We start from the raw sequence: 25,481 nt of genomic DNA, 5'->3' as shown, positions 1-25,481 counted from the left end.
CTGGTCCCCACAGCCTTTACTCCCTCCGTCGTGGAATGGATCAAGTTACTTGAAGATGGACGTCCTTTGTCGGGATCTCAAGAGGAAGCCGGGACGGATCGTTTGCTCGGAACTTCTGGTTGAAGCTGGTTGTGAATATTTTTGCCTCGTCTCCAGCACTCACACCTGGGACCCCACTGTCACTGAGAGTGGGGATGTTCTCCGAGCTCTCCTCTCCCGTTAGCCTTTATCTTGTCCATTACCAGTCCCAAATGGAGGTAGCAGGGATGCAGAAATCCCATCTATATTGATTCTCTATTATGATCCTACTGCTGACCAACACTACCTTAACTTGGACCAACTCCCCATTTAGTGGGAGGTGATTTCATTATTCAAACAACCTGGGCAAAACCTCATGCCAGAAATCCCATCTGCTGCCAAACGCATAAACCCTGCCAGGCCAGCGTACTGGAGCTTATGCGTCCCTGCAACCTCATCGCTGTACCAATTGTCATTTGTCACACCTTTTACACATCTCAGAAACAGCCTTCATCCAAATGAGTTATGGATCAGAGAATACGGACACTCACGCAGCTCGCGCCGAACTCCCGCCACCCATTCACCCCAATCCCAGTTTATTCTCCCCACATTCCCATCAACTCCCACTCACCTACACACCGGGGGTAACTCGCAGCGGCTCATTAAGCTATTGCCCCGCACGCCTCTGGGGCATGGGAGGAAACTGGAGCAACCGAGGGGAAAGCCACACAGTCACAGGGAGAAGGTGCAAACTCCACACAGACAGCACCCAAGGTCAGGATCGAACCGGGCTCTCTGGAGCTGTGAGGCAGCAACTGAGTCAGGAGTTGAACAGCACTGAAAAAGGCCCTTCAGCCCATTTTTGTCCATCTACCCTAATCCCATTTGCCCACATTATGACCATATCCTTCCATGCCTTGCCTATTGAAGCGTCTGTCTAAATGCCTCTTAAACATAGTGACTGTATCTGATTCCACTGCCTCCTCTGGCAGTGTGTCCCAGATATCAACCTCTCTCTGTGTAAAAAACTTTCCCCTCAGATCCCTGTTAAAACTCCTTCCTCTCACCTTAAACTTCTCTCCTCTTGTTTTTGACACCTCCACCACAGGAAAAAGATTTTGACTATCTATGCCTCTCATAATCTCATACACCTCTATCAGGTCATCCCTCGTCCCCTTCACTCCAGGGAAAACAAGCCCAGCCTGTCCAATCTCTCCTCATAATGAAAATTCTTCAATCCAGGCGACACCCTGGTGAATCTCCTCTGCACTCTCTCCAGCACAACCACAGGGTGTGGTGACCAGAACCACACACAATACTCCATATGGTCTAACCAGTGTTTTGTATAGTTGCAACATAACATCTCAACTCTTATATTCTATGCCCGATCTTTGAAGGCAAGCATGCCATAAGCCTTCTTCACCACCCTATCAACCTGTGTTGTCACTTTCATGGAACTATGGAGTTGGACCCCAAGGTTTATCTGTTCATCAACTTAATGCCCTACATATTTGACTTCCCAAAATGCATCACCTTGCACTCATCGAGATTAAGTTCCATTTGTCAATGCTCGATCCAACTTTTCATCTGATCTATATCCCAGTGTGGCCTTAGACGACCTTCCTCGCACCAATCTTCCTGTCATCCGCAGCCTACTAATCATGCCTCCTACATTCACATCTAAGGCATTAATATGGATCACAAACAGCAAAGGTCCCACCACCAATCCCTGTGGTGCACTACTAGACATAGACTTCCAATCATAATAGCATCCTTCCACCAGTGTCTGCCTGCCATCACCAGGCCGAGTTTGGATACAAGTAACCAGCTCGTCTTGGATCCCATGTGCCTTAACCTTCTGGACCAGCCTACCATGCAGGACCTTGTCAAATGCCTTATTACAGTCCACACAGCAATGTCAGCTGCCCTGCCTTCAGCAGATCTGTGCTGTTGTGCTTTCCTCAAACGAGACAGGAAGTTGGACATCAAACCAGCGGGAGAGGTGATGGAAGAAACAAAAGATTTATCCCAAATTCCACATTTGGGAACTTACTTGTCTCAGAGTCTCTAACACTGCTCTATTCATGCAGCCCTAGATTGGAAATGACAGGGGGATACGCTGTGGCTGCTTTGAAGTGGTACCCAATTACTGAATGGTGAATCTGTTCAGTCGGAAAGCTCCTCAGTGAAATCTTCTTCCATGTTTAAACTAAAATCTGTCTCCAGGATCGCATCAAATTCTAGAGATGAGAAATTATTATTTGTATTTCACACCAATTGTTTGAAGCAGAATTTCCATCCAGAAACCCTGCAGTTCCCCACCTTTGACCATATTTATCTCCATGGTGACTACAGAACAACACAGGAACAGGCCCTTCAGCCCACTAATACGTTGCCTGATAGGGTAGTGGAGGCAAATTCATTGGGGCATTTAAGAGGGGCTTGGATGGGCACATGAATGAGGAAAATATCCCTCTATGGGCATTCTGCAGATAGGAGGGAATAGCTTTATTGGCACAATATCATGGGCCGAATGGCCTGTTCTGTGCTGTATCGTTCTATGTTCTAATGTCTGTGCTGAAAACAATGCCAAATTAAGCTAAATCTCTTCTGCCTGCACATGATCCAGGTCTCTCCATCCCCTGCATATTCATGCGTCTATCTAAAATTGGTAAATTAAATTGGGAAATTGGTTTATTATTGTCACATGTACCACAGTGAAAAGCACAGTTTTGGATGCCATCCGTACAGATCATTTCACCACATCAGTACATCGAGGTAGTACAAGGGAAAACAAAAACAGAATGCAGAATAAAGTGTTACAACTACAGAGAAAGTGCAGCGCAGGCAGACAATAAGGTGCAAGGGCCATGACGAGGTACAGTGTGAGGTCAAGAGTCCATCTTATTGTACAAGGGAACCATTCAATAGCCTTATAACAGCAGTCTTATAAAAGCCTCTTAAACTCCATTATCATGTCTGCTTCCGTCACTTCCCCTGGCAGCCCAAGCCAATGGTCATTTCCTACATTACAAATGTGTCTGGACTTAAAACATTCTTGATTAGCCTTTAACGTGATGAGGGTTACTTAGAGTCTGTGAAAGCTGCTATACAAGTGCAATTTTCAGCTTCTGTGCCTCCTTCTCTGACCTTGGTCTGATAGAGTCCCCGTGGCTCAGTGCTTTTAGCCTGAGCATCAGTTATCAGGGCTTATCCCAGCTCTCAGTTTGTGCTTCCTCGGGAATGTTGGAATGGAGGGATGAATAATTTATAACATCATTATTGCAAACTGATCAAGCATCGCTTGCAGCTGCTGTTGGACTGGAAGCCACGTGTGTCTTCTAATCTCGCCACCGGGAGACTGTCTGCATTTTTCAGGCACACTGTGTGCATTTTTCTGAGAAATCGTCTATTCAGGTGTTATACATTTTGAGGACAAATTTACATTTACATTAAGGCAGGGCTTTATGAAATCACCCCATCAATGCTTGAAGTGCACAGAGCTTACCATTACTCCAAACTCCCCCACCCACTGGGGGGGGGGGGGGGGGGGGGGGGGGTGGTGGGTGGTTTGAAGTGACATTAACTCTTATCTTTTGCTCTCAATTGGGAAGCAGGTTAGGTGTTGGAGCAGTATCCATAGGCATGAGTTCGAATCCACCACACCAGATGGAGGATCACTTAAACCCATGCAGCAAAAGTCCAGATTTAAATGGGAATGGTGACTGTGGACGGCTGGATACTGAGGGAACTCATCTGGTTCACTCACCCCCCATAGGTGGAAGTATGTTGTCTTTCCCCGGGCAGCGTGGCTGATGCTGAACTGTACTTTGCTAAAGAAAGCCCCTTGACCGAGGAGCAATTAGGTGCTGACGATAAATGCGGGTTTGCCAACACTGTGTGATGGAATGAAATGCTGACCCAATCCTTTTGGAATGAGGGACATTAGAGAAAATGGGTAGAAGTCTATGTCACCTGCACTAAATGTGCAGTGGTGGCACGGTATACTGACTTTAGCACAGTACAGTGGCACATTATGAGCTCGTTACCAGGACTGGAGGGTTTGAGTTACAAGGAGAGACTGGTAAAAGGCACTTGGACAGGTACATGGATAGAAAAGGTTTAGAGGGATAGGGGCTAAACATGGGCAAATGGGACCAGCTTAGATGCAAATCTTGGTCGGCATGGGCCGGTTGGGCTGAAGGGCCTGTGTGTGTGCTGTATGACTGGATAGGCTGGAACTTTTGCACTGGAGCAGAGAACGCTGAAGGGTGACTTATAGGGGTTTATAAAACCATGAGGGGCATGCCCTCCCTGGGGGAAGTCTTTTCCCCCAGGGAGGGCATAAATTTAAAATGAGAAGGGAAAGATTTAAAAGGGACCTGAGGGGTAACTTTTTCTGCACAGCAAGTGGTGGGTATGTGGAACAAGCTGCCAGAGGAAAGGTAGAATTACGACGTTAAAAAGACGTGTGGACAGGTTCATGGATAGGAAAGGTTTAGAGGGATGTGGGCCAAATGCAGGCGGATGGGACTAGCTCAGGTAGACAACTTGGTCAGCATGGACGAATTGGGCCAAAGGGCCTGTTTCCACTCTCTCTGACTTTGATGACCGTATCCACGGGTAACCAGGATTCAGTGACAGAGGCTGACCATACCTCCCAATCTACCATCTAGTTTGCTCAGTACACTTTGCTTTGGGCCAAATGATCTATACATCCATGGTATGTGAGATACTTTCTCGTATTTCCTCACAACACAGGAGGCCATTCAGCCTATCGAGTCTATCAGAGCAATCCCATCAGTCCTATTCCCTCAGGAAAGCAGCAAACATAACCAAAGACCCCCCCCCCCCCCCCGCCATCATGGACATTCTCTCTTCTCCCCCCTCCCATCAGGCAGAAGACACAAAAACTTGAAAACACACATCACCAGGCTCAAGGACAGCTTCTATCCCGCTGTTATAAGTTCATCTTGTACATTAAAGATGGACTCTTGATCTCACAATCTACCTTGCCATGGCCCTTGTGCCTTGTTGCCTGCCTGTACTGCACTTTCTCTGTAACTGTAACACTTTATTCTGCATTCTGTTATTGCTTTACCCTGTACTATCTCAATGAACTGATGGGATGAAATGATCTGTATGGATGGCATGCAAAACAAAATGTTTTTCACTGTACCTCAGTATATGTGACAATAATAGAACATAGAAGCCTTGCATCTGTGATGGGCAAGCTGTTGGAAAGGATTCTTAGAGATAGTATCTATGGGCATTTAGAGAATCATGGTCTGATCAGGGACAGCCAGCATGGCTTTGTGAAGGGCAGATCATGTCTCACCAGCCTGATAGTGTTCTTTGAGGAGGTGGCCAGACAGATTGATGAGGGTAGTGCAGTAGATGTGGTCTACATGGATCTTAGTAAGGCATTTGACAAGTTCCACATGGTAGGCTTCTTCAGAAGGTCAGAGGGCATGGGATCCAGGGAAGCTTGGCCTTGTGGATTCAGAATTGGCTTGCCTGTAGAAAACAGACGGTTGTGGTGGAGGGAGTGCATTCAGATTGGAGGGCTGTGACTAGTGGTGTCCCACAAGGATCGGTTCTGGGACCTCTGCTTTTTGTGATTTTTATTAATGACTTGGATGAGGGGGGTAGAAGGGTGGGTTGGCAAGTTTGCAGAAGACACAAAGGTTGGTGGTGTTGTGGATAGTGTGGAGGATTGTCGAAGATTGCAGAGGAACATTGATAGGATGCAGAGCTGGACTGAGAAGTGGCAGATGGAGTTCAATCCGGAGAAGTGTGAGGTGGCACACTTTCGAAGGACAAACTCCAAGGCAGAATACAAAGTTAATGGCAGGATTCTTGGTAGTGTGGAGGAGCAGAGGGATCTGGGGGTCCGTATCCACAGATCCCTGAAGGTTGCCTCACAGGTGGATAGGGTAGTTAAAGGTAGGCACAACATTGTGGGCCAAAGGGCCTGTATTGTGCTGTACTGTTCTATGTAACATTACAGCACAGTACAGGCCCTTCGGCCCACGATGTTGTGCCAACATTTTATCCTGCCCTAAGATCTATCTAACCCTTCCCCCCCACATAGCTCCCTATTTTTCTATCATTCATGTGTCTACCTAAGAGTCTCTTAAATGTCCCTAATGTATCTGCCCCCACAACCTCTGCCGGCAGTGCATTCCACACACCCACCACTCTCTGTGTAAAAAACTTACCCCTGACATCCCCCTTATACCTTCCTCCTATCACTTTAAAATTATGTCCCCTCGTGTTAGCCATTGTCGCCCTGGGAAAAAGTCTCTGACTGTCCACTTGATCTATGCCTCTTATCATCTTGTACACCTCTATCAAGTCACCTCTCATCCTCCTTCTCTCCAAAGAGAAAAGCCCTAGCTCGCTCAACCAACCATCATAAGACATGTTGTCCAAACCAGGCAACATCCTGGTAAATCTCCTCTGCACCCTCTCTAAAGCTTCCACATCCTTTCTATAATGAGGCGACCAGAATAAACCAATTACTTCCCGGTAACCTATTCTCTCTCACATGACCATCACATCCACCACTGCTGGAGGTAATTCGCAGTGGCCCATTAACAATCAGCACAGCTTTGTGACGTTGGGGGAAACCCACATGGTCATGGGGAGAACTTGCAAACTGCACACAGACAGCATCGGAGGTCAGGATCGAACCCATGTCACTGGAGCTGTAAGGCAGCTGCACTAACTGCTGCATCACTGTACCATCCAAAGCTTTGCACGAAGCCGGAACTCTTTGCAGGTCTGTGTGTGGTGGGTAGCGCCATTACTCGGGGATTGTTCAGTCCAGCTTCCAGCAAAACTGCTGCATCCCCAAGGACCCTGACAGAAACACCACAAAGGATGGAAGAGCCAGGAGTCTTTGCTCCTTCGTGTCAGGCAGGGAGTAGGATTCATGGTTCTGTTCTTTGATGCGAGCTATGAGCAGTCCTTTTGAGAATTCTGCTTCCAGTGTCTGTGTGATCATCTCTGGACACAGGACAGGAAGCCCTCCTTTCCACACTGTGAAGATATTATATCTCCATAAACTGGATTTTGGCTCAGGAACCGTGTGTTGGGCTGAAATTCATTCTCTTGTTGGAAGTTCTGTCGCTAATCCACATCTGCAGGACTCAGATAGGAATCAGTGGATGCTCCTCGTTAGTGTAACGCTATTACAGCGCCAGCGACCCGGGTTCAATTCTGGCCGCTGTCTGTAAGCAGTTTGTACGTTCTCCCGGTGTCTGCGTGGGTTTCCTCTGGGTGCTCCGGTTTCCTCCCACATTCCAAAGACGTACAGGTTAGGAGCTGTGGGCATGCTATGTTGGCGCTGGAAGCATGGCGACACTTGCGGGCTGCCCCCAGCACATTATCAGTAATGCAAAAAGACGCATTTCACTGTGTGTTTCGATGTACGTGTGACTAATAAATAAATATCAGGAGGTTACAGGTCCAAGTGGGACTGGGTCCTCAGTCCCAGTGAAGGACTGAGGAGGTGCAATAGTGTCCAGGGTGCTGTTTCTCAGATGGGACGTTAAACTGGGGCCTCATTTAGCCTCAGAGGTGAATGGAAAAGATCCAAGGGTAGACAGCCAGTGTCTGTTTCCCACGGTAGGGGTGTCTACAACTACAGGGCATCAGTTTAAGGTGAGAGGGAGGAGGTTTAAAGGGGGTTTGAGGGGGTAAATGTTTCACACAAAGAGTAGTTGGTATCTGGAATGAGCTGCCAGAGGCAGGAACAGGAACAACATTTAGGAGGTACCTGGACAGGTGCTTGAGTGAGCCGGGCACAAGGGGATGCGGAATTAATGCAGGCAGGTGGGATTAGTGTAGACAGGCATGACGGTCGGTAGAGATGTTATGGGCTGAAGGGCCTGTTTGTATGCTGTGCATCTCTATGACTGTAATGGCAGTAATTCAGAGAAAAGCAAGGGTGATCTCTCTCTGGGCAAATGATCATACTGCTGCTTGTTGGATCTTGCTGTTGAAAAATCAGCCACTATATTTCCTACATCACAACAGAGCCACCTGATTGGCTGTAACATGGACCAGAATGTCCCAAGGATGTGGCAGGCGCTGGGGAAATGCAAATCCTTCTTAAATATTCAGTCCTGTCGGATGGGACAGGGAACTTCCTGAATTTGACTCTGAGTTTCTGACAATTTATGGAAATTTCCAGGGCCCAGGGCACTTTGGAGTGAACATTGGGTTCCTCGGAGGGCAGACTCCAGCTGATCCACTAAATTGTCAAGTCGACGGGCAACAACCAAAATCCCCAGGTCTCTGGATTCAGGACACATGGTCAGACCAAGGAAGGAGCGCAGGACAGAGAGTAGTGCAACAGCCAGACATCTGATGATTGTCTTGTCCCCGCACTGACTCCTGTACAGACCAGCTACAAACCTCACCCTTTGCCCGCTGTGGGATTTGAACTCCCGATCTCTGGATTGCTTGGCCTGGGTATGAGGAAGCTACTCACTGCTGCCATCCACAGGCACATCAAAGCTAAATTATTGACAAGAGCTTCGGCCTCCACAGTGGGGCAGGTCAGCACATTCAGCTTTGTGGGACAATCCATCCCTCTGACAGACAGGAACTCAATGCTCCATCAGACAGCAGCAACAGTTCAATTGCAATGTTCCTCAAAGACAGGTTACTAATCAGGACAGGCCTGCAGCACGAGTCGACAGAAAATCCCTCACCTCCCACTTCCATCACTTTCCCCATCACACTTTCCATTCCCTTCCCTACCTCACCAATAACAAACATCGGCTCGTCTTATCCTTCAACCTGCCTCCCCTCCATGGACTCTGTCTACACTTCTCGCTGCCTCGGGAAAGCAGCCAACATAGTCAAAGACCCCACCCACCCCGGACATTCTCACTTCTCCCCTCTCCCATCAGGCAGAAGATACAAAAGCCTGAAAGCACGTACCACCAGGCTCAAGGACAGCTTCTATCTCACTGTTATAAGACTACTGAATGGTCCCCTAGTGTGATAAGATGGACTCTTGACCTCACAATCTACCTTGTTGTGGCCCTTACACCTTATTGTCTGCCTGCACTGCACTTTCTCTGTAACCTGTGAGAAGCTGCAGGGAGTTGCAGACACAGCCCAGCGCATCACGGACACCAGCTTCCCCTCCTTGGACTCTGTCCTTACCTCTCGCTGTCTTGGTGAAGCAGCCAGCATAATCAAAGACCCCACCCACCCGGGACATTCTTTCTTCTCTCCTCTTCCATCAGGTAGAAGATACAGGAGCCTGAGGGCACGTATCACCAGACTTAAGGATAGCTTCTACCCCACTGTGATAAGACTATTGAACGGTTCCCTTATACAATGAGATGGACTCTGACCTCATGATCTACCTTGTTGTGACCTTGCACCTTATTGCATTGCATTTTCTCTGTAGCTGTGACACTTTGTACTGTTATTGTTTTTACCTGCACTACCTCAATGCACTCTGTACTGACTCAATGTAACTGCACTGTGTAATGAATTGACCTGTACGATTGGTTTGTAAGACAAGCTTTTCACTGTACCTCAGTACAAGTGACAATAATAGACCAATACCAATACTTTATTCTGCATTGTTATTGTTTTCTGTTATACTACCTCGATGCACTGTTGTGATGAAATGATCTGTACAGATGGCAGGCAAAACAAAATTTTTCACTGTACCTCGGTACGTGCGACAATAATAAACCAATTTACCAATCTTGCCTGATTTAGCTCAGTGAAAGTACCCTCAGAATGCCATGGGTTCAAGACCCTCACTGGAGACCTTGGTGTCCCAGTGCAGTGACAAGGGAGTGCCACAGTGCCTGAGGTGCCGTCTTTTACACAAGACATTACACCAGCTCCTCCCCTACTTCTCTCCACTCAGCACCATTTCAAAAAGCTGGGGAGCTTCCCCTCAGTGTCAAGGCCCAATATTTCCCTGTTGACTGGTTTAGTGCAGTAGCATAATGGATCAGAATAGAGACATGAGTTCAAATCCCACCACAGCATCTGGGGAACTGAAATTCAAGTAATTAAATAAATCAGTAACATTGGGCATGAAGTTCCTGGATTGCTGTAAAAATCCACCTGGCTGCTCAGGGGGGGAAACCTGGTTTGGGCGATATGTGACTCCAGACCCACCCAATGTGGTCAACCCCATATTGAAATGGCCTTGCAAACTCTGATCAGGGGCAATTAAAGAGGGAAATAAATTACTTCCTTCAAGAACTGGTAGTGGTCTGGAACTGAGGGGAAAGTGGACCTGGACGAGCACTGGGTATTGGCAATGGTTTACTATTGTCACGCGTACTGAGATACAGTGAAGGTGTAGACCACGGGACAATGGACTGAGAGCTGGGGTGTGGGATAGGACTGGATGTGATGGGCCAAAGAGCCTTCTGCGAACCTCTGTGGTTTCTCTAGGTCTTCAGGTTCCCCACACACCCTCGATCCACAAGTCTTCTCCCAACCACATGGGAGGTTGTGGTGTTTGAGCCCCCAACTCTCGTTATGCACTCACACTGGAGAGGGCAGTTTGCTAACAGTTGAATTCCCGAAAACTGTATCCCAGCAGGACTCGCATTTCCCCGACACCAGTCACAACCCATCCTGCAGTTCAGGAATCTCCCAATTCCTGTTGCGAAAAAGCCAGGTAAAATTTATTGCAGCATTAAAGGAAGTTGTGTGTGTTTTTTCCCTCACTCTCTACCAATGTACCAGTTTATTAGTTGGAAAAATACTGGAGAATTTCCAGAAATTCTCTCAAGCAGAGCTGAGAAACTCACACCTCAGTGAGGGCTGAATCCACACAACAGACTCAGTGGGGAGAACCAATTGCTAAGTGTCTGGCATTATTTTGGCAAAATGCTTGCAGTGAGGTTGCCAGATCAGTTATCCCACAGCTAACCAGCCTGTCAAAGTCATTGATCAGGGAAAATCTCTCTGGTTTTCAAACTTCATGTCACCCTTTCCTAACAGGGCTCTCCCACTGAGGCTTTGGGCTCAGATACTGAAATCCCTCTCAACTCCTTTGTGTATTGTTCCCTCTACCAAGAGGGACATGCATTGGGTGCATTGGGAACAGCACCACCGTCCTCACTTGGATGCATATCGCCATTACGTCATAGTCACTGGGCTAAAATCCTGCACTCCCTCACCCGCACTCAGGATCCCCACACCAGGGACTACGCCTATTAAAGAAAACTGCACCCGATGGAGTTCAGAACGATGAGGGGGGGGGGGGGGGGGATCTCATTGAAACCTACCAAATACTGAAAGGCCTGGCAAGAGTGGATGTGGAGAGGATGTTTCCATCAGTAGGAGAGCTTAAGGTCCGAGGGCACAACCTCAGAATAAAGGGACGTCCCTTTAGAACTGAGATGAGGAGGAATTTCTTCAGCCAGAGGGTGGTGAATCTGTGGAATTTCTTGCCACAGAGGGCAGTGGAGGCCAAGTCATTGGGTGTATTTAAGGCAGAAATTGATAGGTTCTTGATTGGTGAGGGGGTTAAGGGTTATGGGGAGGAGGCAGAGAATGGGCTTGAAAAAAAAATCAGCCATGATTGAATGGTGGAGCAGACTTGAATGGGCTGAATGGCCCAATTCTGCTCTGATATCTTATAATCTAAAACAAATGCAACACTAGTCATTGGTCTGGGTAGAATGGTGCTCAGAACCCCAGAATAAATAGGAATAGATGGCAATACTTTTCCCTTTGGACAGTTCAACCAGCATCTCCAGACCACAGAGCAATGGTATACATCGAGTGTTTGTAAACCAGCGCCTCAGGTCACAAAACTTCAGGCGACCCAGAAGAGGTCCTATAAATGACGAATGGTTCGGAAGGAATGGTCGCAGAGAGTTTCCACGTCTGGGGAGGAGCAGAACCAGAGGCTGTTGAGATTAGAGAGTCGGCAAGATATCCAGCTGGGAATTCAGCAGAAATTCCCTCACCCAAAGTGCAGTGAGAATGTGGAACTTACTCCCATAGGGAGGGGTTGAGGGTCTTGATGCGCTTAGGGGGAGGTTGGACAAGCGGAAGGGGAATCCATAAACACTGATAGATTTAGATGGGGAATGATGGTAAAAGGCTCGAATGGAATGGACGGGTTGGGCCAAATGGCCTGATTCTGTGCTCTAATTCTCAGCGTCAAAAGGAGCAGTTGCTGTAGCACTGAGCTTCAGAGGAACGGCCTGCAGATCCACAGAGCAGGTAACATTTCCATTCCTTCATCCTGCCTTGTTTCCTCACCTCCTCTCCCCCCCTCACTCCCCCTCCTTTCCCTCACCCCTCATCTTCCCCCCCTCATTCCCTCCACCTCCCACCTCTCATCCCCTTCCCGTCCCCTCCACCTCTCATCCCCTCATCTCACTGCCCCTCCAACTCTCATCCCCTTCCCCTTCCCAGCCTTTCCCCTCCCTCCCTCCCGTTCCTCTTCCTTTTCTCCTCCCCCTCAAGATTTCTTTAAGAAACGGACTCCCTCTGCCTAATCCCTTTAGAAATGGGATTAGGTAAATGATGGACAAATAGGATCGGCACCAACAAGTCCAGCAGTACATTTCATTGTTAGAAGCAACGGGTTTCAAATCATTTTACTTCTCTTTGTCTGTGGGTTGTGGGCATCACTGGGAGACCAGCATTTATTGCCCATCCCGGATTGTCCTCGAGATGGATGGCTGACCAGGGCATTCCAGAAGGCTAATGACATTAATGGGTCAGGAGTCACACAGAGAACAGACGGCCTGAGTTCCTTCCCTGAACTCGGTGGGTTTTCTGACTACCTGTGGTTACGCGGTCACTCGCACCGAGATTGACCTTTTTATCCCAAGCAGCACCCCCAAAAACAGATTCAGCTTCATCTCTGCTGCTCATGACCTCTTGAAATCGAGGCCTACAGGGGAGGCAAGGCCGAGGCTGGATCAGCCTCTACCTCAATGGAAGGCAGAGGAGGCTCAAGGGATGGGATGGCCCGTCCCTCCTTCTCTCTCTTGTTCCAAAGTAGCTGCATAACGGACAAGCCTGAGCCCCGAAACTGCACGTTGGTGGGTGACGGAGGAACGAAGCCCGATTCAGACAGTGCACTGTGGCTGGCAAAGCCACAGGGACAGAAGGTTCAGAAAGAGGGAAAGGTTTGGAGGAACAATAACTGCAACAGAACCAGTAAAGTAGAAAAAGAAAATAAGATTTGTGCTGGGGAGGCAGAACAGAGGGAGAGATGGGGAGGCAGAACAGAGGGAGAGATGGGGAGGCAGAACAGAGGGAGAGATGGGGAGGCAGAACAGAGAGCCAGAGGTTAGAGAAAGATCACTTATCGGACAATAAATGAGGTCAGCTTCATCTCAGAGGCTACACTTGTGCTGTGGCATTAGCACCGAGCAAAATTATTTCAATTTTACAGCAATTGAGCTGGAGTTCTAGTCCAAAGTCAAGGCCAAACGGACAGCGGAGAGAAGCAGAGCAAGTATTTGCAGAGGGGGATCCCATAGAACAGGTTTGGCACATAGGGTGTATTCCTACACGCAGGGTGAAGAATCCCTTCACTGAGAACCACAAACACACACACACACATACAGGCACACAAACACACACAGGCACACACACAGGCACACAAATACACACAGGCACACACACAGGCACAGGCACACAAACACATGTGCGCACGTACTCACACACAGACACAAATGCACAGACACACACTCACACACACGTGCTCAAGCACAGACATGCAGGTATAGAGAGAGACAGAGCGTGAATAAAGTTTTTTGGGAAGAGTTGAGTATTACAGACAGGTGGACAGCTGCAGGGTTTACAGGCCCCCTGACTTGGGGCTTCCTTGGATTAAGGATGACGTGCAGGGTGGGATAACGAAAAGGGGTGGGGTGTGAGGGACACGGAAATAGAAGTTCATCCTCTTTGGGAGTCAATGTGGTCAGGAACCACAAGTTCTGAATTTAAGGGACTTTAAGCAACACACCTTTCCTTCAACACAGCAAAACCAAAACCTGCTGGAAATCTGAAATAAAAGGAGAAAATGCTGGAGATACTCAGCAGGTCAGGCAGCATCTGTAGGGGAGGAACAGAGGCAACTTCTCTGGTTCACTAGGAGCAGTCAGAGATGAGGCAAGTTTTCAAATGTGGAGGAAGAGGCAGAAAGTACAAAAGGAAAGGTCTGTGATAGGTGGGAGGAAGGAGATAACGGGGGTGAACAAGTTAAAGGGGAAACAAGCAGCTCTGGTGAATAACAGGGGCAGGAGAAAGTCCGACAGCCCTTGTTTAATACCTAAGTCAGAGGAAGCATTCTGACCCAGAGTTCAGGAAAAGTGGACTTTGCAAGACTGAAGGAGGTTTCCATGGCTTGGAGGGGACACCAGTGGATGAGATAATTGAACAGACACTGATGTTCCTCATACAGTTCCAGCTTTGCAATAGAGAGTTTGGTCCATCTGGAATTATCAGTGGGACCACTGTGTCCCAGACTGCTTGCTGTGGAGCTGGTGTGCAGCAAGAAGCAACAGCAGGAACTGGGAGTGAAAGAAACGATGGGCACTGCTCCCTAAATCACCTTCACATCTCAGCTCCTTGTGGCTCCAACCTGGGCCACTGGATTACTGTGTCTGGGAGAAAGCCAACCCTAATCTCTGGGACACAGCTGTGAACACCAGCCCAGAGAGCGAGACAGAGGGAAGAGAGCGAGAGAGAGAAAGCAGAGAGTTGAGCATTCTTTCAACTTTTTGATGATTGTGTCAAAGTTACTGGCAAAAGGGGTAAAAGAATACCATTGGCTCCATGCCGGGTAAACCCCACTGAACATGGTTAAAGGAGGGAGTTTTACCCCAGAAATTCAAGGCTAACAGCCTCTTCCCCACCCCACAGCGCTGGGATCTAAAACACTGGGGTGGTGCTAGATACTAGTTCAAATACTACAGGACATGCATTTAAGGTGAGAGGGGGAAAGTTTAAAGGAGATGTATGGGGCAAGTTGTTTTTTTTTTACAGAGAGTGGTGGGTGCCTGGAACGGGCTGCCAGAGCCAATGGTAGAAGCAGACACGATGGTGGTGTTTAAGAGGCTTTTAAATTGACATGCGAATATTCAGGGAATAGAGGGATATGGATCGTGTTCAGGCAGAATAGATTTAGTTTAATTTGGCATCATGTGCAGTTTGGACACTGGGCCGAAGGGCCTGTTCCTGTGCTGTACTGTTCCGTGTTCTATGTGATGTTGTGGAGGTTGAGTCTGTACTCCAACGTGAAGAACGCGAAGCTTTTTCCAGAACTTCTTTTAACTGAAATGCAGCACTGGTGAATTATTTGACCATAACAAACAACTCCAAGTGGAGCAGGAAGACTCAGCATTGATACCCAACGTCTGTAAGACGGTGAAGCAGCCCACAGCACTGGGGACAGGGGCAGTAACTAAAACTGACACTGGGGCACACAGAATGATACCGGGACAGACCAAAATCTTGGCTAAAGAGGCAGAGTTCAGGGAGCATATCAGAGGATAAAAGAGAGGGAGATCACCACAGACCACTTCTTTCATTTCTACTGAGTGCCGTTCACAGGTTACCTTCGGATAAGATCGGCTGACTGTACACAACTTTACAATTGCAACTCTGAACCCGCTCAGCCAACATAAGGGGGAGAAAGTTCTCAGACAGAGGAGGTGTTGAATGTACCCTAGCCCAACCTATAACCTGCCATGTACCCTCAAGCAGCAATAACAGCGACGGCCTGGAGCATTAGACAATATAAAACATCCCAAGGGTCATGATGACCAATTGACTAGACAAAGAGGGTTGGTTTAAGGCGGTGGTGTTCCTGTGTGTTTACAGTGAATCCTATTACAGTCTGTTCCCTGATGGCATCAAAGTCAAAGTCGAGTTTATTGTCATCTGCACAAGTCCATGTGTGCACAGGTGCAATGAAAAACTCACTTGCAGCAGCATCACAGGCACATAGCGTCAGACATCAGCTTACAACGGCTGACGTTACCTCTGGAGCTGTGGACAGAGACACAGGATGGGATCAGACTGGGAACGCAGATGAGCATCCACAGATCCGTGACAGTAGAAAGGCTCGCGTTTCCTGCTCTGAGCGGAATAATCAGCAGGGGAAGTGTGTGGTCCGCACTTACTGACCAGCGCCTGCACCCAGTGAGACCCAGGCACCTGCTGGTGTCTGTGGACTGGTTTCAATTACCGGGCCATAGATCTGGGACAAGGGTTCGAACCCCGTTATGGGACTTCAGGAATTTAAATTCAAGCGCTTAAATAACTCGAGAATTAAAAGAAACACTCCTCTCAGCAATGGTGACTGAATCGTCATAAAACCCTCTCTGGTTCACAACATCCCTCTGGGAAAGGAATGCTCTATCCACATCAGTCTGGCCACCAATCGGGTCCACTGGTAACTGCCTCACCCAATCAGGGCAATTACATGGACAATAAATGACAACATTGGCAGTGATGTCACATCCTGTGAAGGAATAAATTTAAAAAAAACACAGCCAATAAAGTTTGCAATTAACCTGGAAGTATTCGCAGGTAAGTTTCCCTGAACTAATATCTCCCCTTCTCCTCCTCCACTCCCTGCAGAGTACACTGCTGGGGAAACACTGGCTCCATCCTCACCCTACAGTCCTACAGCAATCAGTCTGACACTGACGATCTCTGCCAACGACCGCAGCACAGAAGAGGCACAGGGCAAACCAACACGATGCCAGAGTTTGAGGTTCACAGTGGTATTTCCCTGCCCCACAACCCAACCCTCAGGTCTACCCAGCCTATTGTCACATTTAGTTCCAGGTGGTGAGTGAGATCACTACTGGGAGATTTTGTCTGCTAAATACAGGTTTGAAATTCATAACAACATACTTGCTGTCCAACCTGATTATAGTGTGAGAGAGACAGAGAGAGAGACACACACAGAGAGAGGGACAGAGAGAGGGACAGAGAGATTGTTCCAAGGGCTCATTTGAAGGCCACATTCCAGTGAGGAAGAGATAATGTGTCCATATTGCATCCCTGAGTCCTGCTTCCTAAATAATTAGAAATTGGATTCTATATTTAAGTTGATCATAACCAATTGTGTTTCATGAAGCTTTCAGTCGAGAAGGAATGGGAAGTTTACGTGTGTTTTAATGTCCGGACTTTGAATACCTTTGCATCTGTGATCTCACACCAGTGAAGCATACAAGAGGATGGGCCTTAAACTCACAAAATGTCTTTTACCAACTTGCCCCAGTGTCCAACATTGCTCTCTGACAGTGAAGGTCTGCGATAAGACCCTGGATCACCCAGACCATCCTCTCCTATCTCAGGAGCCACATCTCAGTGATGTCAAACATTGACAATGGAATCACCATCATCTTCAGTGCATTTGGCTGCCTGAGGAAAGGAGTGTTTGGAGACCAAGATCTTAAACCCAGCACAAAGCTCATGGTTTACTAAGAAAGTGGTGATCTCTGCTCTCTGACACACGAGAGACATACACTCCCTAAAGCAGACACCTCAGTGCACTGGCGAGTTACCATCAACGCTGTCTCCACAATATTCCAAAAAAAAGACGTACAGGTTAGGAAGTTGTGGGCGTGCTATGTTGGCGCAAGAAGCATGGTGACATTTGTGGGCTGCTCCTAGAACACTCTACGCAAAAGATTCATTTCACTGTGTGTTTTGATGTACATGTGACTAACAAAGAAATCTTATCTTCTCTAAATGTACTGGTAAACCAACATCCGTCTCCTCTCCCATGCCAACACCCCCAGCACTCATGTCCTAACGACACCCCATTAGCTCTGTTAGGCAGGCCACGTCATTCCAAAACAGACACCTCGAGCTTTGTCACCGGACGAGAGAGGAAAAGATTCGAGGATGTACTCAAGGCCTGATCGAACACCAACAGCAGCTTCACCTTTAACCTGGGAGTTTGTAGAGCCAAGGATACATGCAAGGAGTTAGATGTTGTTCTTACAGATAGAGGGATCAAGAGAGATGGGGAGGAAGCTGAAAAGATCAAACTGAGTTTGAATGACCATCAGCAGCAGCGTTTGTCACACATCACTCCTTGGGTGTACTAGAACAACATCACTGAAACTGTTAGTCTGGAATTCCTCTGTACATGAAGGGGCGACTGAGAAGAGAGGGTTAAGTTGGCCAAGTTACAATATGAAGCTTCTAACCAAATATTCTTTATTGATGCTGAATGACACCCAGCTGACAGCAGTGGCTGATGCAGCAATGTGTGACAGGACAGACCACACATATGTACTACAGGCAGGAATGCTCACCTCAACCAATGTCCAAATCTGCTTCCTGCCGTTTGCCCTACTCCAACCTGGCACTGACCAAACCTGTGACTAGTGCTAAACCATAGAACTGTTATTGCTCTGCATCAAGGAAAGACTGACTTAACCCAGGAGTTCATACGTTGAACGCCTGCTCTAAGAATGATCTCCCAAATGAGAAGACTGCAAAAAAAAAAATCGCAGAGAGTTGTGAACAAAGCCCAGTCTATCAATAACCTTCTTTCCATGGACTCTGTCTACACTTCCCGCTGCCTCGGGAAAGCAGCCAGCATAATCAAGGACCCCTCCCACCCTGGACATTCTCTCTTCTCCCCCCGTCCATTGTTCAGAAGATACGAAAGCCTGAAAGCACGTACCACCAGGCTCAAGGGCAGCTTCTATCCCACTGTTATAAGACTATTGAACAGATCTCTTGTAGAATAAAGATGATCTCCCAGTCTACCACGTTGTGGCCTTGCACCTTATTGTCTACCTGCACTGCACTTTCTCTGTAACTAACACTTCATTCTGCATTCTGTTATTGCTTTTTCCTTTGTACTACCTTGTTGTATTGATGTGTGGAATAATCTGTACATATGGCTTGCAGAAAAAAGCTATTCACTGTATCTTGGTACATGTGACAATAACAAAACCAATTACTGATGCTGCAGGTACCATTTACAGGGATTAGAAGTGCCATCTCCCTGGTTGGATGAATGTACAAGATCCCATGGTGCTATTTAAAGGCATCATCCTTGCTGATGCTAACCCACAAACAAAACAGATTACAGAGTCACACCACACAGAAACAGGCCCTTCGGCCCATCGAGTCTGCACCAAGCACCAATTACACTAAACCAATTTAATTCTCCCATGTTCCCTTCAATTCTCCCAGATTCTATTAGAGTGGTAGAGTATTGTGGAGTGACCAATTACCAATCCCCATGTCATTGGGGTGTGGGAGGAAACCGGAGCACCCGGGGGAAACCCATGCAGTCACAGGGGAAATGTGCAAACTCCACACAGACAGCGCCTGAGGTCAGGATTGAATCCAGGTCTCTGGAGCTGTGAGATTACAAATCTAATTGCTAGTTGGTTCTGGTAGACTGGCTGCTGCATTTATTCCCACAGTATATTACAGGGTATGATGATGTACTGTGGGTTGTCCTGTGTGTGAACTGCAGGGTTGGTAAATTGGTTTATTATTCACATGTACCAAGATACAGTCAAAAACTTTGTTCTGCATGCCATCCATACAGATTGTTTCACAACATCAGTGCATTGAGGTAGCACAAGGGAAAACAATAACAGAATGCAGAATAAAGTGTTACAGTTGCAGAGAAAGTGCAGTGCAGGCAGACAATAAGGTGCAAGGTCATAACAAAGTAGATTGTGAGGTCAAGAGACCATCTTATCTTACTAGGGAACAGTTCAATAGTCTTATAACAGCGAGATAGAAGCTGTCCTTGAGCCTGGTGGTATGTGCTTTCAGGCTTTTGTATCCTCTGCCTGATGGGAGGGGGGAGAAGAGAGAATGTCTGGGGTGGCTGGGGTCTTTGATTATTTGGAATGAGCTGCCAGAAATAGTGGTTGAGGCAGGCACATTGGCAACATTTAAAAGCCATCTAGATAAGCATGGATAGGAGAGGTTTAGAGGGCTATGGGCCAAACGTGGGCAGATGGGACTAGCTCGCTGGGCAACACAGTCGGCACGGACGAGTTGGGCTCAAAGGCCTGTTTCCGTGCTGTATGACTCTATGACTCTTTGACAATCATTTGGAAATTCTGATGGCCTAGCATCTAGTTCACTGGGTGATATTTACAGCATTCCTTTTAAAATCACCAGGGCCCCATTGCCACGGTTCCTTTAAACTCACACAATTCACCAGAGAATGTACTACGGTATATCTAAAGTGTACTGGGATAGTAACATCTAACAGACCTGAAAATCTGCCAGAATGGCACCCACCAAGGTCCTGAGGCTGTCAAATTGTTGGAATTGTACTGTAAATTAACTTACAACTAGATGCATAGAAAACATCCGAGGATGTAACATCGTGTGAGCATCTCTAACCACGTGTCCTTGAACAGAGACTAAACGGTGAACAAATCCGGGCGCTGGTAGCACTGTCCACAGCAAAGTTTAATCTTAAACTCAGAGCCAAGCCATTTGAGGGATGCAGTTGGGCCCCCTCTTCCCGATCAGCCTGGTTTATGGGCTCAGGTCTCTGGAGTGGGACGTTAATCCACACACCTCCAGCTCTGACACGGAGGCAAGGCAGGGGCCACAAGATCTCACCACCTTCCTCCCCTTTCCTTCTGACCAGGAGGACAGTGGAGGATCAGTCGCTGAGTATACTCAGGACAGATTTATGGATGTTGAATAGAAAGGGAAACTAGGTTGGTGCAGGAAGGTAATACTGAGGTAAAGGATCATTCACGATCTTCTTGAACAGCGCAGCAGACAGGAGGGGTTAACTGCATCCCCCTTCTGGTTATGATCTCTCGAACCTAACAAGACTCCATGTCTTTTACTCAATCTCATTTGTTGTTAGAGACTCTAAGTTTTGGAGACCATTGCATCCCTCAACCTTCTTCATCTTCTGCAGTCCCTCGGGATCGAGGATGATTTGCTTTCTCTCCGGTTTCCTGGATCCCGAAGTGGCTGGTGGGTCCTATTGTGGGACCCGCAGACTCTGAGATAAGTGGGGCAGGTGGAGGGGAGCTCATGAGGTGGTCTGCTCCTTCGTGGGGCCAAGTGTGTGCTCCTGATACACGGCCTCAAGGTTCTCAATCCCCTCCCCAATGGTCCTTTGGCAGTCATGGGCCAGGGATCCTTGAAATGTTTCCTCTGTCTGCCTGATAATCTCTTCCGAGAGCCCAGAATATTGTGTCACCTCCAAATATAAAGGTGCTCTGCATCACAATCTTCAGAGCTTCCTCAGAGTGAACCACTTTTATCCAGAGACTCTTGGTCACTGGACTGAGGTGGCTCTGTCAGAGTAACAAATACAGGTCAACATGTAAACCAACAGTGGCCTTAAGTTAGATGTAAACAAATAGTTCTCATCACATCTACACCATGTTCCTCTTCATCCACCTCCCCCAATAAATCATGGATAGTTCTGGCCCAAACCTCCATTCCTGGATACAAGATTGAGTCAAAGTCAGTTTATTGTCATCTGCACAAGTCCATGTGTGCACAGATGCAGTGAGAAACTTACTTGCAGCAACATCACAGGCACAGAGCATCAGATACACAACATTCACAAGAAAAATATAAATTAACAACATAATTATACAAAATTATGCAAGAAAGAACACAATTAGAACCAAAAAAGAACGAAGTCCGTTGTAGTGCAAGTGGTCACAGTGTTGCTATACTGAGGCAGTGTTTAGGGTTGTGCCGGTTGGTTCAAGAACCGAATGGTTGAAGGGAAGTAGCTGTTCCTGAACCTGGTGGTGTGGGATTTCAGGCTTCTGTACCTCCTGGCCGATGAAGATCTCCTGCGAGAAGATGGCATGGCCCGGATGGTGGGGATCTTTGATGATGGGTGTTGCCTTCTTGAGGCAGCGCCTCCTGTAGATACTACCAATGGTGGGGAGGGATGTGCCTGTGATGTATTGGGCTGAGCCTGCTACTCTCTGCAGCTTACGTTCCGGCGCATTTGAATTGCCGTACCAGACCGTGATGCAAACAGTCAGGATACTGACTCTGGGACACGTTCTTCAGGTTTAATCAACCGAATTTATATTCCCTCACAACCTAAGCAACTCCTCCGCCATTGGTCCCTCAAGATGGTCATCTTCCAAAATGCCCTCCATTCTCCATCCAATAAGATTCTTCTCTAGCAAATGGGTGACCTTTAGCGGTCAAGTCAACCAGCAAGTTTTCCGGTGTAACCAATGCACAGTGACTGCTCCCTGTGATTTATCCCAATTGAACTGGCAATAGTCTCACTCCGTAATCCTGACACAAGTGCCATGCTGGAGCTGTTGGTTGACACCAATTAGGTTCTGAGGCTCATGGTGATTCCACAGGGAGGTGGGGAGAGAGAGAGAGAGAGAGCGAGAGCAAGTCTCCAGTGAAAGACCACCCTGGTGGTACCCCTGTCAGACTGGCTCCTCAATGAGGCACGCAGGCAGGGACCCACACTTCAACTGCGGTGCCATCACAAAGCTACCTCACGCTGGAGTGCCACGCCGTGTGAATGGAGACTTAAATGCCGTTGCCCATAACAACGTCAAACCAGGAGGCCCACCCATAGCAACAGCCACAGCCACAGCAACCAACCCCATCACTCATCCAGTTATTGTCTGGAGATTCAGACACCTTCGGAGACCAGGAATGGGGAGGGTTCTCCAAGGAACCCAAGGCCATGCTAGGGGTGCCGTTGCATTTATGCATGGCCTTGCTGGACTAAGTGCCTCCCCACTGCCAATCCCGATTTTCCTGACAATCTATGCCACATTGATATCTGCAGTGAGCAACATATTTTGATACACCATATCCGGCAAATGTAAATATTACAAAAAAAAATTGACACTTCTTTCCTACATAAAGGCAAAGCTCTTTAAAAGTTCCTTCAACGTTTTAAAATTGTTTTCCTAATCTCAGGATAATTGGAATAATTATTGTCAAATTCTCAGGAGTAAGGAATGACATTTTAAAGTTGTCTGCAGGGAAGCGCAGGACTTACTGTACATTCATTTAACACCACTGGTTATGTCTCAAACACTATGACTTTTACTCACACTCTTAAACTCGTCATCCCGTTTTAATTTCGTTTTCTGCAATTGTTTGCTAAGTACCAGTCAGGAGTTTGTTTTGATAGTTTTTATTTATTTGTAAAATATAGCAAGCTAGCCTGTGATAATAAAACCCTTGTCTCTCTCCCTCCATCGAAGCACCATGTCCTATCTCAGTGAGATAATACCTCCATTTCAAACAGAAATCGTTCGCCAAAACACGGTCAACCGGGAAAAACTGACAAACTTTCTTCCAGAGAGAGGGGGAGAAAAAATTGCAAGATTCAAGAACAATAAGACTGCATTTTGTTAAAAGTCATTCAAACAATTGCATCCAAGTGACAGGTTATTTTCGAAAAGGTGGTGGAGGGGGGAGGGGAGGGGGGTGAGACTGAATCCCTGACAAAAAAAATGCTGAACTGATTTTAAAAAATACATTAAAAAGAGAAAAGAAAACCAAAATGCAATAAAATTCAAAAAATCTTGACGCCAGTTTGCGTGCACGCAGCCCGGAATGTGTGCAAGAATCATTTCATTTATCAGTGCAACGTTTAATGGTCTAGATTCATTTATTCTCTCTCACACACACACGAACATTCACACCGGAGTCTAGTGCAATGTAAGAACTACTCTGTTACACACATTGTTCATCTCGCCATCTAAATATATATTAAATGCAATAAAAAGATTTTAAAAAACGGGGATTTTTTCTTTGTTTTTTTTAAATCAAAATGTGATAGACAGTAAAAATTACTCACCAGAGAGGCAAGAAAATTCAGGAGTTAAAAAAACGGCAGGGAGAGGGAGGCGAGACAGTGAGAAAGAGAGAGAGAGACTGGTTGTAGGCGTACAGACAACGCACCGAAATCCACCCGAGTCCCGGCGCTCTCCACCCAGCTATAGGGGGTGACCTGGGAGTCAGCCAACACACGCCCCGCCGCCCAGCCCAGCCCCGAGCCCGCAGAGACGGGTCCCCGCCTTGCTCCCTCTCCTTCTGCCCTGACAACCCCGGGGATTTCGGCTTCAGAACTGCTGTGAGACCAGACAACCCTTTCGTACCAGCCTGCCTTCCCTCTGCACTGATGGTGGGTTCCTGCATCCCAGATTATTCCCAATCCCAGGGCAGTGGTTGGAGGAAGAGACTGGAGACGGTTTTTGAACGGCTGTAGATTCTCTTAACCATTGAAATGTATTTTTAAAAGAAATCCTTCGCTGGTGGACCCATGTGGAAGTTTTCACCCTGAATCTCCAGCGTCCCTGTGCAACGGCACGTTGAATATTTAATGTCCATTTTTTCTGCATCAGATTATTCTCATCAGGAATTCATCTGTCCACATTCACAGCACATATCTACAAATACAATAAACTGTAGGTGCAGAAAATCTGAAACTGAGACAAAACATGCTGGAAACAGTCAGCAGGTCAGGCAGCCTCTGGGGTGAGAGATAGAGGGTCAACGCTGCAGGTCGATGCCCCTTCGTCAGAACAGGGAAAGGGAGAAACACTCTAATTTACTTCCTCTCTTCGCACCAGGGTACAGTACCGGTGGGGATGGGTCTGTCACTGTATAACACTGGGGTACAGTACCAGTGGGGACGGGTCCGTCACTGTATAACACTGGGGTACAGTACCGGTGGGGATGGGTCTGTCACTGTATAACACCGGGGTACGGTACTGGTGGGGACGGGTCTGTCACTGTATAACACTGGGGTACAGTACCGGTGGGGATGGGTCTGTCACTGTATAACACCGGGGTATAGTACCAGTGGGGACAGGTCCATCACTGTATAACACTGGGGTACAGTACTGGTGGGGACAGGTCCATCACTATATAACACCGGGGTACGGTACTGGTGGGGATGGGTCTGTCACTGTATAACACTGGGGTACAGTACCGGTGGGGATGGGTCTGTCACTGTATAACACTGGGGCACAGTACCAGTGGGGATGGGTCTGTCGCTGTATAACACTGGGGCACAGTACTGGTGGGGACAGATCTGTCACTGCACAACACTGGGGTACAGTACCAGTGGGGATGGGTCTGTCACTGCACAACACTGGGACACAGTACCAGTGGGAACGGGTCTGTCACTGTCCAACAATGGGATACAGTATTGGTGGATGGACATCACTTCCTGACATCAACCACTATTTGAAGGGGCTCCTTTAAAGAGCAGAGCAGGTGCAATGGACAGCAGGATGCTTCTGAGTTCACATCCCTCCTGGTTGCCATTCCTGCTCCTGTCAGCGACACATGAAGTTGAGAGATTCCCAGATGTAACTGTTGCTGTGTTGCACCGTGGCTATCGTCAGTGTGTCGGGTAGAATGCGCTGAAAATGCACTGTGGAGGAAGGTGTGAACAGATTGTTTCCTTTCTGAAAATAACACTTGGCTTTTATCTACTT

General features: G+C 47.5%; 1 protein-coding gene across 1 annotated transcript in view; it reads right to left on the bottom strand.

The window, feature by feature from the left end:
* Nucleotides 1–23,890, bottom strand: part of raly (RALY heterogeneous nuclear ribonucleoprotein) — an 82,996-nt gene extending 59,106 nt beyond the window's left edge. Inside the window, exon 1 of the mRNA XM_052030959.1 lies at nt 23,834–23,890. The gene's annotated coding sequence lies outside the window, so the exon portion shown is untranslated. The remainder of the gene's footprint in view (nt 1–23,833) is intronic.
* Nucleotides 23,891–25,481: the final 1,591 nt, after the last annotated feature.

This window comes from Pristis pectinata, chromosome 16 (assembly GCF_009764475.1).
Source record: "Pristis pectinata isolate sPriPec2 chromosome 16, sPriPec2.1.pri, whole genome shotgun sequence".
Taxonomy (NCBI): domain Eukaryota; kingdom Metazoa; phylum Chordata; class Chondrichthyes; order Rhinopristiformes; family Pristidae; genus Pristis; species Pristis pectinata.
This window is presented reverse-complemented; position numbering and strand designations above follow the sequence as displayed.